This window comes from Nothobranchius furzeri, chromosome 10 (assembly GCF_043380555.1).
Source record: "Nothobranchius furzeri strain GRZ-AD chromosome 10, NfurGRZ-RIMD1, whole genome shotgun sequence".
In the NCBI taxonomy this organism is placed as follows: domain Eukaryota; kingdom Metazoa; phylum Chordata; class Actinopteri; order Cyprinodontiformes; family Nothobranchiidae; genus Nothobranchius; species Nothobranchius furzeri.
Window position 1 is genome coordinate 73,078,100 of NC_091750.1, and position 12,920 is coordinate 73,091,019.

Below are 12,920 nucleotides of genomic sequence, written 5' to 3' on the forward strand. Positions count from 1 at the left end.
CATGATGAGATCTGGTGACTGTGGAGGCCGTTGGACCAGGATTGGGTTTTCTAGTCTCTTCTGGCCCAGTTCTGGTGGTCCTGTGGGAATTGTAGCCTCAGTTTCCTGTTCTTAGCTGATAGAAGGGACACCTGGTGTGCTTCAGCAGATTTTAGGAACCAGTCTGACCTCTGACCCTAGAGATGGTTGTGGGTTCAAATCCCAGCAGATCAGGCCTGTCTGGTACAAACAACCATGCAACATTCAAAGTCCCTTAAATCTGTTTTCTTCTCAGTTTGAACTTCAGCAGGTTGTTTCGTGACTGGATGCTGCCGCCTGATTGGCTGGTCAGAGATGTGTGTGAACAGGTGCACCTGGAAAAGCTGAATTAGTGTGTTTTGCTTCACCAACGCGGTTCTCTGCACTTCTTACACAACAAGTTTCCTCCTGCTGAATACAGCGATGCTGATATCTGGTCATTAACCCAAAGCTGTTGCCATGGAAACCTGGATTTCAGAGCAGCACTCCAGAAACAACAGGAGACAAAAAAAAAAGCAGTAAAACATTTCGTCTCTGTAGCAGCAGAGAACACTTAAAAGTAAAATAACTAACATGATTTTATTCATTTGTCCCAATTTGGGACCAAATTTACATTTTTCAGATTCCAGTTGTTTTGTTGATTGTTATTGAGCAGATGGCTGATAGCTAAACAATATCCATCCATTCATCTTCTTTACCCGCTTATTAGCTGGTGCCTATCTCCAGCTGTCTCCAGGCGTATAGGCGGGGTACACCCTGGACAGGTTGCCGGTCCACTGCAGGGCAACACAGACACACAGGACAAACAGCCAAGCACACTCACACACTCACACACACCTAAGGACAAATTGGAGAGAACCTTACACACATGTTTTCGGAGGAAGCCGGAGAACCCAGAGAGAACCCACGCATGCACAGGCAGAACATGCAAACTCCATGCAGAAAGACCTCAGGTCGGGATTTGAACCCAGAACCTTTTTGCTGCAAGGCAACGGCGCTAACCACTGCACCACTGTGCAGCCCTTCTAGACAATAAGTTTATGTTCAAAACAGAAAAACTTCAGTGGAAGTAGGATTATTGTCTGTGACCTGAGTGACTTGGGTGTCTTGTCTGTTTCAGGGTCAAAAGAATTTTCTTTGTAATAAAAATGATTCGGTTGTTTTTCCAGAGCTGCTCCAACATGGGACTGGGTGTCAGATTGTTGTTTTGGTTAAGATCAACTAAAACGGATGCCAACTCTATCATGTCCCAGACTCAGGGTGGATCTTGTGAACGACGCTATGTCAGTTAGATGTGGCTGCCATCTTTAATCAGGTTTAGACGTTTATTCGGGGATTCCAATCCAAGCCATATTAAACCAGTCTCTGATCCAGAGGGTAGATTTATAATGCTAAAAATATCTGTACAGAATCAAAGCTTATGTATTGTCAGCATATACTGTCCTAATATTGATGACCCTTCATTCTTTCATAATTTTTTCTCTGTACTCTCCGAACACTTGGACTGTCCACTTATACTTGGAGGCGATTTTAATTTTTGGATGAACTGTTTAACAGACAGGCTCAGTACAGCTGGGACTCAGCGCAATTGGCAATCCACTAATATAGTTAAACATTACATGAGTGATTATGGGCTTTGTGATGCATGGCGATCTCTTCATCCTAACCGTAGCGAATATACTTTTTTTCACATGTCCATCACTCTCATTCACGTTTGGATTTTTTTCTAGTCAGCAGCTCATTGTTGGCTGACATTTCAGACATTGAGATACACCCCATAGATGTCAGCGACCATGCTCCGGTTTCTTTAACTCTGGTAAACAAGAAGACAATCCCACCAAGCAAAAACTGGAGGTTTAATACATCACTGCTTAAAGATGAAGGTTTTATAGAATTTTTTAAAAAGGAGTGGGCTTTATATTTAGAACATAATGACCTGCCTGGAATGTCAGCATCTGTTCTCTGGGAGGCAGGAAAGGCAGTGATGAGAGGTAAAATAATCTCTTTCTCATCACGTAAGAAAAAAACAGAAAACAAACATATTCAGGAGTTAGAGAAAATTATTAAGTCTTTAGAGGCATCCACAGAAGAAGAGTTACTGAGCAAATTACGTAAAGCTAAATTAGAACTTCATGGAATTATTGACAAAAAGACAAAATTTTTAGCACAAAGACTACGAATAGAAAACTTTGAACATAGTAATAAATCAGGTAAATTCTTAGCTAGCCAGTTAAAAATTAATAAAGTGAAAACTACCATATCTGCTGTTAAAGACTCAACCGGGAATATAGTTTATGACCCTGAAAGCATAAACAACACTTTCAGAGACTTTTACCAAACTTTGTACTCACCACAGATAAACCCATCAGATAATGAGATCAATGAATTCCTTGACAGGATAACACTTCCTAAATTATCAGACCACCAAGTTACAGTCCTGGACTCGCCACTAACCTCAGCGGAGCTCCAGGAAGCCCTTGAATCCATGACGAATAGGAAAGCTCCAGGTCCAGACGAGTTTCCAGCAGAGTTCTACAAAGAATTCTGGCTAAACATTCTTCAGAATGGTGAGGGAAATCGAAGAGAGTGACAGATTACAGCCAAACATGAATTCAGCCAATATTAGTCTCTTGTTAAAACCAGGCAAAGACCCTGCATTTCCTACCAGCTATCGCCCAATTTCTCTTATTAATGTTGATCTCAAAATAATTTGTAAAGCCCTGGCAAAAAGATTAGAAAAGGTAACCCCCTTCATAATGCACCCTGACCAAACTGGTTTCATCAAGGGTAGACAGTCATCCACTAACTCGCGTAGATTACTTAATTTGATAGATTTCTCTTACAGTAGAAACATAAAAACTAGTATATTATCTCTAGATGCAGAAAAGGCTTTTGATAGAGTTAACTGGAAGTTCTTATTTGCAACTTTACATAAATTTGGTTTTGGGAACGTCTTCCTAAACTGGCTACAAACTTTATACAGTTCACCAACTGCACGTGTCAGGACGAACGACTAAATATCAGCTAGCTTCTGTCTTCAGAGGGGGACCAGGCAGGGATGCCCACTCTCCCCCTCACTGTTTGCTATCTTTATTGAACCACTAGCAGCAGCAATTAGGCAAACAACAGGTATTAAAGGGATAAAGTGTAAGAAAATAGAACATAAGATCAATCTTTATGCAGATGATGTTTTACTCTTTCTCCAGAATTCTCAATCCTCCCTCTCATTCAATAGAACTGATAAACTCTTTTTCAAAAGTTTCAGATTACTCTATAAACTGGTTAAAATCCACAGTTCTACCAATTAATTTTTCTTTTTATCAATTTACTTAATACACAATTGGAGTCAGGGAATATCACATACCTGGGAATTAATGTCTCTCCCAAGTTAACAGATCTAACCAAACTAAACTACATCCCACTTTTAAAGAAAGTGGAAGATGATCTTGCAAGCTGGAAATCCTTACCGATATCACTCATGGGGAGGGTTGCTACAATTAAAATGATGGTCTTACCCAGAATAAATTACTTATTTTCAATGATCCCAAACAAACCACCAGCTGACTGGTTTAGATCTCTGGACTCCTCAATTACCAAATTCCTTTGGCAGGATAAACCTCCACGAATTACCTTAAAAACGCTTCAGAAGACCAAAGACAGAGGAGGACTGGATCTACCCAATTTTTATTATTACTGTAAATCATCTAATACAGGCCCGGGCCTGTATTTGACTCAAGCTCATCAAGCTCCAGGCCTTTATTGGAAGGAGGGCCAGTATTAGAGGCAGGCCTCTATTTCTATTTGAGCAAAATGAACTAATGGTTCGCTGGAGTTTTTGACAATTAATATTGCGCCCACATTTTCTAAGTTAAACACATTTCTTTTAACAACGGTAGTTTCTGCTTCAGCCATCTCCCCTCTCCCCCTGCGCAGCAGCCGCAAACTTACTGATGCGCCTGCTGCCTCTCAGAGTTCCTGCTGCTCTAAACATTAAAATAATTATTTCATTTTCTGTTCCTCACTTCTGATTACCTTCAATGGTGTCTGTTTGTTGCAACCAGCAGGTACAAAAACTAACTTGTTTTTATTTGACTATTTTTCTGTCCTGCCTGTTTATTATCTTCCTGCATCTCCTCTCAATCCTAAAGAGAAACTGCTACCTGGGTTCATATATATTCACCTTATGAGTTACCTTTGAACTGCAGTTCTAAAAGATCTACCGACCGCAAAAACAGCGGAGTGCTCGCTGCTTGCCGGCCGCATCAGTTATCGGTGCGTCACCGGATGACAAGTTGATGCGCCCCGCTCCACAGCGAAACGCATCAGGCGCAAATAAAAGACAGAAAACATCAAAGGAAATGAACCGACATGAACGATCGCATGTTAAATAATTTGGCAACACCTGATTGTTACTGTGGCCGTGCTCAGGAGGCAGATTACCAACCGCAAAAACACCGGAGTGCTCCGTGCTTGGCGGCCGCATCAGTGATCAGTGTGTCGGAGGACAAGGTGATGTGCCCCGCTCCACAGCAGCGAAACACATCAGGCGCAAATAAAAGACAGAAAACATCAAAGGAAATGAACTGACATGAACGATCGCCCCCGTACTTGCTTGCTACCACATTCCACCCGGCCACAATAAGAGACCGGCCATTATTCACCTCCGCCGACTCCGATACCAGCCAAAATTGTGGACCCGGCCTTTAATTGAATACCGGCCTGTATTAGAGGATTTACGGTATTTCTTAGCCAACAGGCTGCAATATATACCAAGATGGTTGCAAGATAACCCACTAGATGAGTCCTGGTTAGATATAGAACAGACACTTTGCAATACGATAGAGCTTTCAGACTTACCATTTATTAGCTCAAGCATAAGAAAACATGAAGGCTTCAAAAGTATTAGTATCAGCACCTCTCTGACAGCATGGTGGAAGTATCTTAAAATGACAGAGTCTTCACTAGTACCATGCAGACACACACCTATCTGGAATAATCCTGATATTTTGCAAAATAGTAAAATGTTGAACCTTCCGGACTGGGAAAAATAAAGGAATCCTATACCTGGAACACATATATGAAGGATTGGACTTCATCCCATTTAATAGAATAGTCTCCCAATTTGGAATAGATAATAACAGCTTTTTAGAATATCACCAAATGTTACACCCCTCCTGGCCTAGGAGTACCAGGAGAGGCAACACAAGTGTGGTGGGAGCAAACACGAAGACAATAAAAAGTTCAAAAGGAGTTTATTAACTAAAATGGTCCCAGGCGGGTGTAAATAAAGTCTCTGGAAATAATAAGGTCTATAATAACTGAAGACAAGGGCAAAGCCCCCCTCAAGTTCGGATAATACCCTCCTGTTTTGTGTACTGGTCCTCCTTTTAGTCCTGTGCTGCTCCTAACGTGGCCGGCGTCTCACGCTCTCCCGTTCTCTCAGTCTCTCTCTCTCTCGGGGGATGGGTTCCTCCAGAAAAGATCCTCGTGTCATCTGTAGTCTTTAGTTCACTCGTCTCCAAGATCTCCGGCTGCAACTCTCCGTTTCTTTACACTGCTTTCCTTCGCAGCTCAGCTCGGCACTCCTTCAGCAGCTCGAAACTCCCGTACTCGGTGATTGGAATCCTCTTCCTTTACACGACTCTGTCAAGCGCTCCTTCACATCTCTCTCAAACTTCTTTTCTTTCAGGCAGCTCCAAACTCCGTCCTTTCTCCACAAGCGCGCTGTCTGCAACCTCTCACCGACTTCTCATCGAACTCTCACTGGAAACTCCTCGACAACCTTTTACCGCTCTCTTTCTCAACTCCACTTCTCAACTCCACGCTCCTCTTCTCCATTCACCATCTCAACTGCTCTGCTCAACCGCTCAACCGCTCTCTAACCCCTTCCTTAGCCGCTTCGTCTTCCTTTATAAGAAGCCCTGATGAGCGCGGATTGTTTCCAGCTGGGGGCAGCGGGCCGGCAGGAAGGGTGCGTCTCGGCGTGCCTCTCTCCATGGTGCTGATCCTGTCACCATGATCCTGTCTCAGCGGGGCGGAGCAAGGAGCTGTCCTTGGTGCGGTGGTTAAAATGGAGCCCAGGAACACAGAGGTCATAACACCCCCCTCCTAAAAAGGAAAAAGAGGCGGGATTGAATCAATAAAATCCGGAAACCTCTTTTGACCAAAAAAAACAAACAAAGAAATGACCGGCTGAGTTCCGAGTCTGGGCGACGGATCTGTCCTTTACGGCACACTAATATCACTGCGGAGCCCGGTTCAGTACGTCGTGATTCCCGCTATCTGCCTAGTAAAACTGGCTAGCTGTCCTGTCTTCATGAGGTGCAAAGGCGGGCAGATTAAGCACATGTGCGATCACATTAACCAGCAACAAGGAAGGGTGGCCCATTGACAAGCCCATCCTTCCTCATCCTGGGGTGCTCCCGAGATGGTAGGATGTACCAACACTAACCTTTATGACCCCAACACTAACAAACAAAACAGGAACATCCCAAGGGAATATTCCTCTAAAACCTACAAGGGAACCACAATGTACACTATAAAACCGGATGATGCTAAAAATGACTCTAAAACTCTAACTCCTGTTAGGATTTACACATTAAAAAGGCCCCAGACAGACTATCTGCCACTATGTTATCTGTGCCTTTCTTGTGCTGAATGTGTATTTATCAAGTCCAGCCTCACATGTTTAATTCTGGGGTCCAATTACTCAAGGTTTGTGGGACTCTGTGCGAGTACTTGCGGATTTCCTAGTTGGAGACCAACACTCTTATCCAGTTGAGGTGGAACGTCTTCCTCAGGGATCGGCTCAGAAGAAAAGGCTGCGCACACCTCTTCCTCAGATGGTGGTTCTGCAGATCTCGGAGGAGAGAGATATATTTTCTGGATGAGAAAAGTAGAGTTAGTAAGCTGTTCAAAAACAGGAAGCATTTTTCCCGTGTTACTGCGAGGTAGGGAGCCGACACAATCCACCACTACAGGACCAAGAGCATTTCCAATAACCGGAATGAGATTGAGTGGGGCTGGTTTTGGAAGCTGATTGGGCTTTCCAGCAATCTGACACACGTGACAGTCTCGGCAATACTTTCTCACACTTTCCTTCATTCCTGGCCAGAAGAAATTTTCCAGGAGGAGGAGATACGTTTTTCGAACTCCTAAATGACCCGACCATTGACTCTCATGAGCTAGCTTCAAAATTTGTGGCTGAAACCTCACAGGAATTACTACCTGTGTTACAGTGCCCCAGGCAGCTCCTTTAGCGAGGGGATTTGTCCAACACCGCATTAAAACATCGTTTTCTTTAAAATACCCTGAGGTTGAGGATTTCGCTCCCTCAGTTGTATTTTCTAAGCCCTGAAAACACCTCTGTAGGGTATCATCCGCCTTCTGTTCCCTTCCTAAAGTTGAATAAGACAGGGGGAAATCAAAGCACCGTCTCCCTTTCTTATCGTCTGAGTCTCGGGGCAAAGAAGGAGAAGGAGGAAGGGATGGATTTTCATCTAAAACAAACCAGAAACATCTATTAAGCTGTCCTCTGTCAACTTACTTTGAGCCCTGGTTACAACACAGGCTGGGTAATATTTAGAAGTTTCAGCCGTCTCCGCGGCTACCTCTAAGGGACTTTCTATAATTCGCAAAGGGGGGGCAACCACGCCCCCGCCACGTCATTCCCCAATAAAACCGTCACTCCAGTGATGGGGAGAGAAGGGCAGACAGCCAGATCAAACACACCTTGGACTAAATCACACTGTAACCAAACCCGGTGTAAAGGTCTCGAAACCGGTTCGGAGTTTATACCAGAAAGCAGAACTGACAACCCAGTAAAACTATTTTCATCCAAGGGTAATGTTCCCTGTAATATTAAAGATTGGGAAGCTCCGGTGTCACGGAGTATTTTTACAGGAATGTGTGTACCATTTTCGTTTTCAGCCACAACTCCTTGGGACAGAAAAGGCGTAAAACATGAACTTTCAGTCTCGGTTGTTTCTTTCATTTCCGACTGAAAAGGCTGATGAGTTAGCAACCCGATCTCCCGTGGGGGGGGGATCGTTTTTGTTCATTACGGCGTTTCAAAATGAAACAGTCTTTCACTATGTGGCCAGGGCGGTGGCAGTAAAATCAATGCGTTTGCCGCCCCGGAGGTTGAGTTACACCAGGAGGCCTCAAGGGAACGGGGCGCTTGTGCTCCGGTCGCGGCACATCACCACTAAAGCGATGAGTCAGAGCATACTCATCAGCTAATAGAGCCGCGTCAGCCAGACGAGTTGCCTTTTGTTCATTTATATACAAAACCACACGTTCAGGCAAGCATTGCTTCATTTCCTCCATCAGTATCAGTTCTTTAAGTTCCTCAGCTGTGTCAGCTTTGGAGGCAGACAACCATTTCTCAAACAAACACACATTTTCTCTAGCAAACTCCACATAAGTTTGTCCAGTAGCTTTATGCTTGAGTGCCCGAAATTTCTGCCTATATGCTTCAGGGACCAGTTCATAAGAGTTAAAAACTGCAGACTTCACCTTTTCATAATCCATGCTATCTGTTATGGATAAAGAAGCCATTACCTCTTGTGCTTTTCCTGACAGCTTGCACTGGAGAACAAGTGACCACACCTCCCGGGGCCAATCGAGAGCGGCCGCAAGTCGCTCAAATGCGGAGAAGAAGCTATCCACCTCCGTCTCCCGAAAGGTCGGCACCAAAGCAATGCATTTGCCCACGTCGAATTTCCTCCTATCTGTGGCGTCAGGTTTTCTTTCATCCGCAGGAGGTTCAACTTCTCTTCTATCAGCATCAGGCGGTGAATCAGTCTTTAGCGTGTCAGCCGATCTCGCTTCCACTCCACTGGTGGAAGTGTTTTCACGAAGCATCTGCAGTTCATGATCCAGTTCCATTCTGCGTAATCGCATCTTTGTCTCAGATTCGAGCTCAAGTCTTTTTAGTTCAAGAGAAATGTCTTGTTGACGAGCCTTTTCCTGGGCCTCATATTTTACCAGGGCCAACCGCACTTGTAGGCGTGCAGCCTCAAGGGAACTCAGAGCAGACGTAGGAGAAGGAGGTTCATATCAAGGCAGGGTGACAGGCAGAGGGGTAATCTTACGCTCCTCCGGTGTAGTCGGCAACTCACTGGGGGAATCCCCAGGTGGTTCGGCCGGTTCGGGCTCCTCCGAATGTTCCACCACCTGCAGTAAATCAGTCTCACTGATGGCAGGAGGAATCAAACCACATGTCTCCATCTCTTGGATCACAGCTGTTCTCAAGTCCGGTTTCAGCATTGCTCGGGCGCCACGGAGGCCAAGGTGTGCAGCCAATTCCTCGAGAACGCTTTTCCGACATCCCTCGATCGCCTCCCGCGAGGAAGCCTCCAATATCTCCGCCAAACTAGTCATGATAACACAAGAGGAGAGAACACCACGTTAGTACAATAACTTCAATGAGCCTTCAAAACACGAGTTCCAAACTCCACACAACTGTAAGTAATTATTACATTTGTCTCGGGAAAATTAAATAGTCTTAATGCAAAAATTCCCGGACGAGCCCCCATTATGTTACACCCCTCCCGGCCTAGGAGTACCAGGAGGGGCAACACAAGTGTGGTGGGAGCAAACACGAAGACAATAAAAAGTTCAAAAGGAGTTTATTAACTAAAATGGTCCCAGGCGGGTGTAAATAAAGTCTCTGGAAATAATAATGTCTATAATAACTGAAGACAAGGGCAAAGCCCCCCTCAAGCTCGGATAATACCCTCCTGTTTTGTGTACTGGTCCTCCTTTTAGTCCTATGCTGCTCCTAACGTGGCCGGCGTCTCACGCTCTCCCGTTCTCTCAGTCTCTCTCTCTCTCAGGGGATGGGTTCCTCCAGAAAAGATCCTCGTGTCATCTGTAGTCTTTAGTTCACTCGTCTCCAAGATCTCCGGCTGCAACTCTCCGTTTCTTTACACTGCTTTCCTTCGCAGCTCAGCTCGGCACTCCTTCAGTAGCTCGAAACTCCCGTACTCGGTGATTGGAATCCACTTCTTTTACACGACTCTGTCAAGCGCTCCTTCACATCCCTCTCAAACTTCTTTTCTTTCAGGCAGCTCCAAACTCCGTCCTTTCTCCACAAGTGCGCTGTCTGCAACCTCTCACCGACTTCTCATCGAACTCTCACTGGAAACTCCTCGACAACCTTTTACCGCTCTCTTTCTCAACTCCACTTCTCAACTCCACGCTCCTCTTCTCCATTCACCTTCTCAACCGCTCTGCTCAACCGCTCTCTAACCCCTTCCTTAGCCGCTTCGTCTTCCTTTATAAGAAGCCCTGATGAGCGCAGATTGTTTCCAGCTGGGGGCAGCGGGCCGGCAGGAAGGGTGCGTCTCGGCGTGCCTCTCTCCATGGTGCTGATCCTGTCACCATGATCCTGTCTCAGCGGGCCCGGAGCAAGGAGCTGTCCTTGGTGCGGTGGTTAAAATGGAGCCCAGGAACACAGAGGTCATAACACCAAATTAAATCTGTAGTCAAACACAAATTTAAGCTCAATAAAATAGAATTACAAACACCACCAAGGGTATTAGACTTCTATAATCTCAACCCCCCCAAACTACTGTTTAAAGCAGGGATTCCCAAAGTGTGGTGCGTGAGCTGCCGCTACGGGATGCGCAAGGTGAAAAGTGTAATGGCTGCGGAGCTCAGAGAAGTCTGTCATATGTCACCATTAGCATAGCCAGAAACTCATTTGTGGGTGGGCCTAAGGAAAAGTAAGTGGGCCCAATAGATGTAATTGAAAACAAGTATATGCACGTGCGCGCGTCCTCCACATGTGCCCTAGCTTCATAATAACAATGTGCCGAGCTTCAGCACTCTGGCCTGCGCATGCCGATTTGTTCCATATTTGATCATTTTTAACTATGTTGGAGAAATCTGAAGGTGGCGAGTCATTCTGGCAGATTGTAATTAACACCCTGTCTCGAGGTGAATCGCAAGCTGGACAATGTCTTAGCTGCGTTACCGGTGTTAGCACGCAGGATTGATAACATCTCGGAAAGGGTCACCGGACGGTGTGGAGATGTTTAATCACTGAATTGGCTTCACTGGAGGACTTGAATGATCAATACAGACTTAAGGCAGAGAGGAAAAATTATCTCTGTCTGACCCGAACAAAGTTTCTGTTATCGAATCTGACGCCATAAGCAGCCTTGGAGTTGCATGCAAAACCCCCACGCTGGAAGGAATGCTGACAAATGCTGTGAATCTCTATCCCCCCCCCGCCTTCAGATTGTGGTCTCCACCGACGTCATCAAGCTGAAGGACTCACTGCTCTCTATGCTTCCTCATGACCTCCCTCCCACCTGTTGGTCTGCAGCTGGTCGATGCGCCGCAGTGGCAGCTCCCATTGGAGGCTTCAGGATCCCGCCCACCCCCACCTCCCCATCGGACTCTGATGTTGTATACGTGCTGTCTGTGCTTCCATGTCGGGTATTTTTTTGCATTGGAGTGTTACACCCTGCTGGTGTAACCCTGTTAATGCCTTTTTTTCTTCCTCCCTGAACTTCACTCATGTAACACCCTTTTCATCTAACTATTAAGGTAGCGCGACTCATGTTGCGAATGACCGCAGTCACCAATTCTTGTTATGTCTTACCCACGTATGTCTGATCTTTGAATTGTGTGTGCTGAAACTGAATTTCATTTCTCTGTATGTCCTGCACATGTGGAGAACATGACAATAAATGACTTTGAAACTTTGAAACAAGTGCTGTTCAGCCAAAGTTTCATAATTTCATAAAAAGAACATTTTTCCAAGTGACACATCCCTCAGAGAGACCAGGTTTCCAAACCGCTTCAGTGGGAGGAAATCTTACCGCATGCGCCGTGGTTCTGCACTGCGCTGCGAACCCTTCTACAGATTTTCAGCTCACTGTCCACCACTGCGCGCGCTCTGATCCGCTCCAGAGCCGCGGGCTGCCGACCCCTGTGCTAGCCTACTTTATTGTCCCCAGCAATTTTTAAACCCCACTCAAGTGTATGGTTATTGTCCCCAGCAACTCTGAAAACAAACTGACGCCCTTGACACACACACACACACAGATTCATTATACGCGCACGCCGCACAAACTCCGGCGCGCCGTCAGACTGAAGACAGAAATGAGCGCTGCCTCCTCCGTGATACAACCTTTTAAGAGGTTTTATAACAACATTTTTAATTCAAGGTCAAATTAAGATATTAGCTTCTATTTTGGGATGACGTATTAAAGTCGGGTCCGCTCCAGCCAGTGACTCTGAACCTGACTACAACTCATGTTACTGCAGCATTTGTTATTCCAGTCTGCATGGCAGCGGATCGCAGATTCAGCCACACCATAAAACAGCAATAAGTCGGTCTGAGGCAAAAGTGAACCTCATGGCTATATATTTTCCATCTTTTCCCCTATAGACATTTGATTACACACAAGTAGGTGATCAGCTCAGGTTTACGGAGAGCAGAAGGAAGGAGAGCGCTCTGGCCACAGGTTAAACGTTCCTACTTTAAGAAAACCGTTAAATTGCATTTTTTATGTGCTACCTGGGCACTCTAAATATGTATTTAAAATTAAATCAAAGGAAATTGTAATGGTATTGAATGCTTATTAATTACTATTTTAAAAATGAAAGTGATGGGGAAAAAGCTCGATCATATTTTTTTTAACCCTGTCTGTTTAGCTTGATGTCTGATATATATATATATATATATATATATATATGTATGTATGTATATATAGCCATGCCCTGATATGGGGGCTAGGGGGTGCGTCGACATGGTCGGGACATAGAAGGGGGTGCGCGGCTAAATAAGTTTGGGAACCACTGGTCATAGAAGACACTTTCCAAAATAGACGATAGAATAGCAATCCCTATTGAAAAATGGGAGGCGGATCTATCAGTCAGCTTTG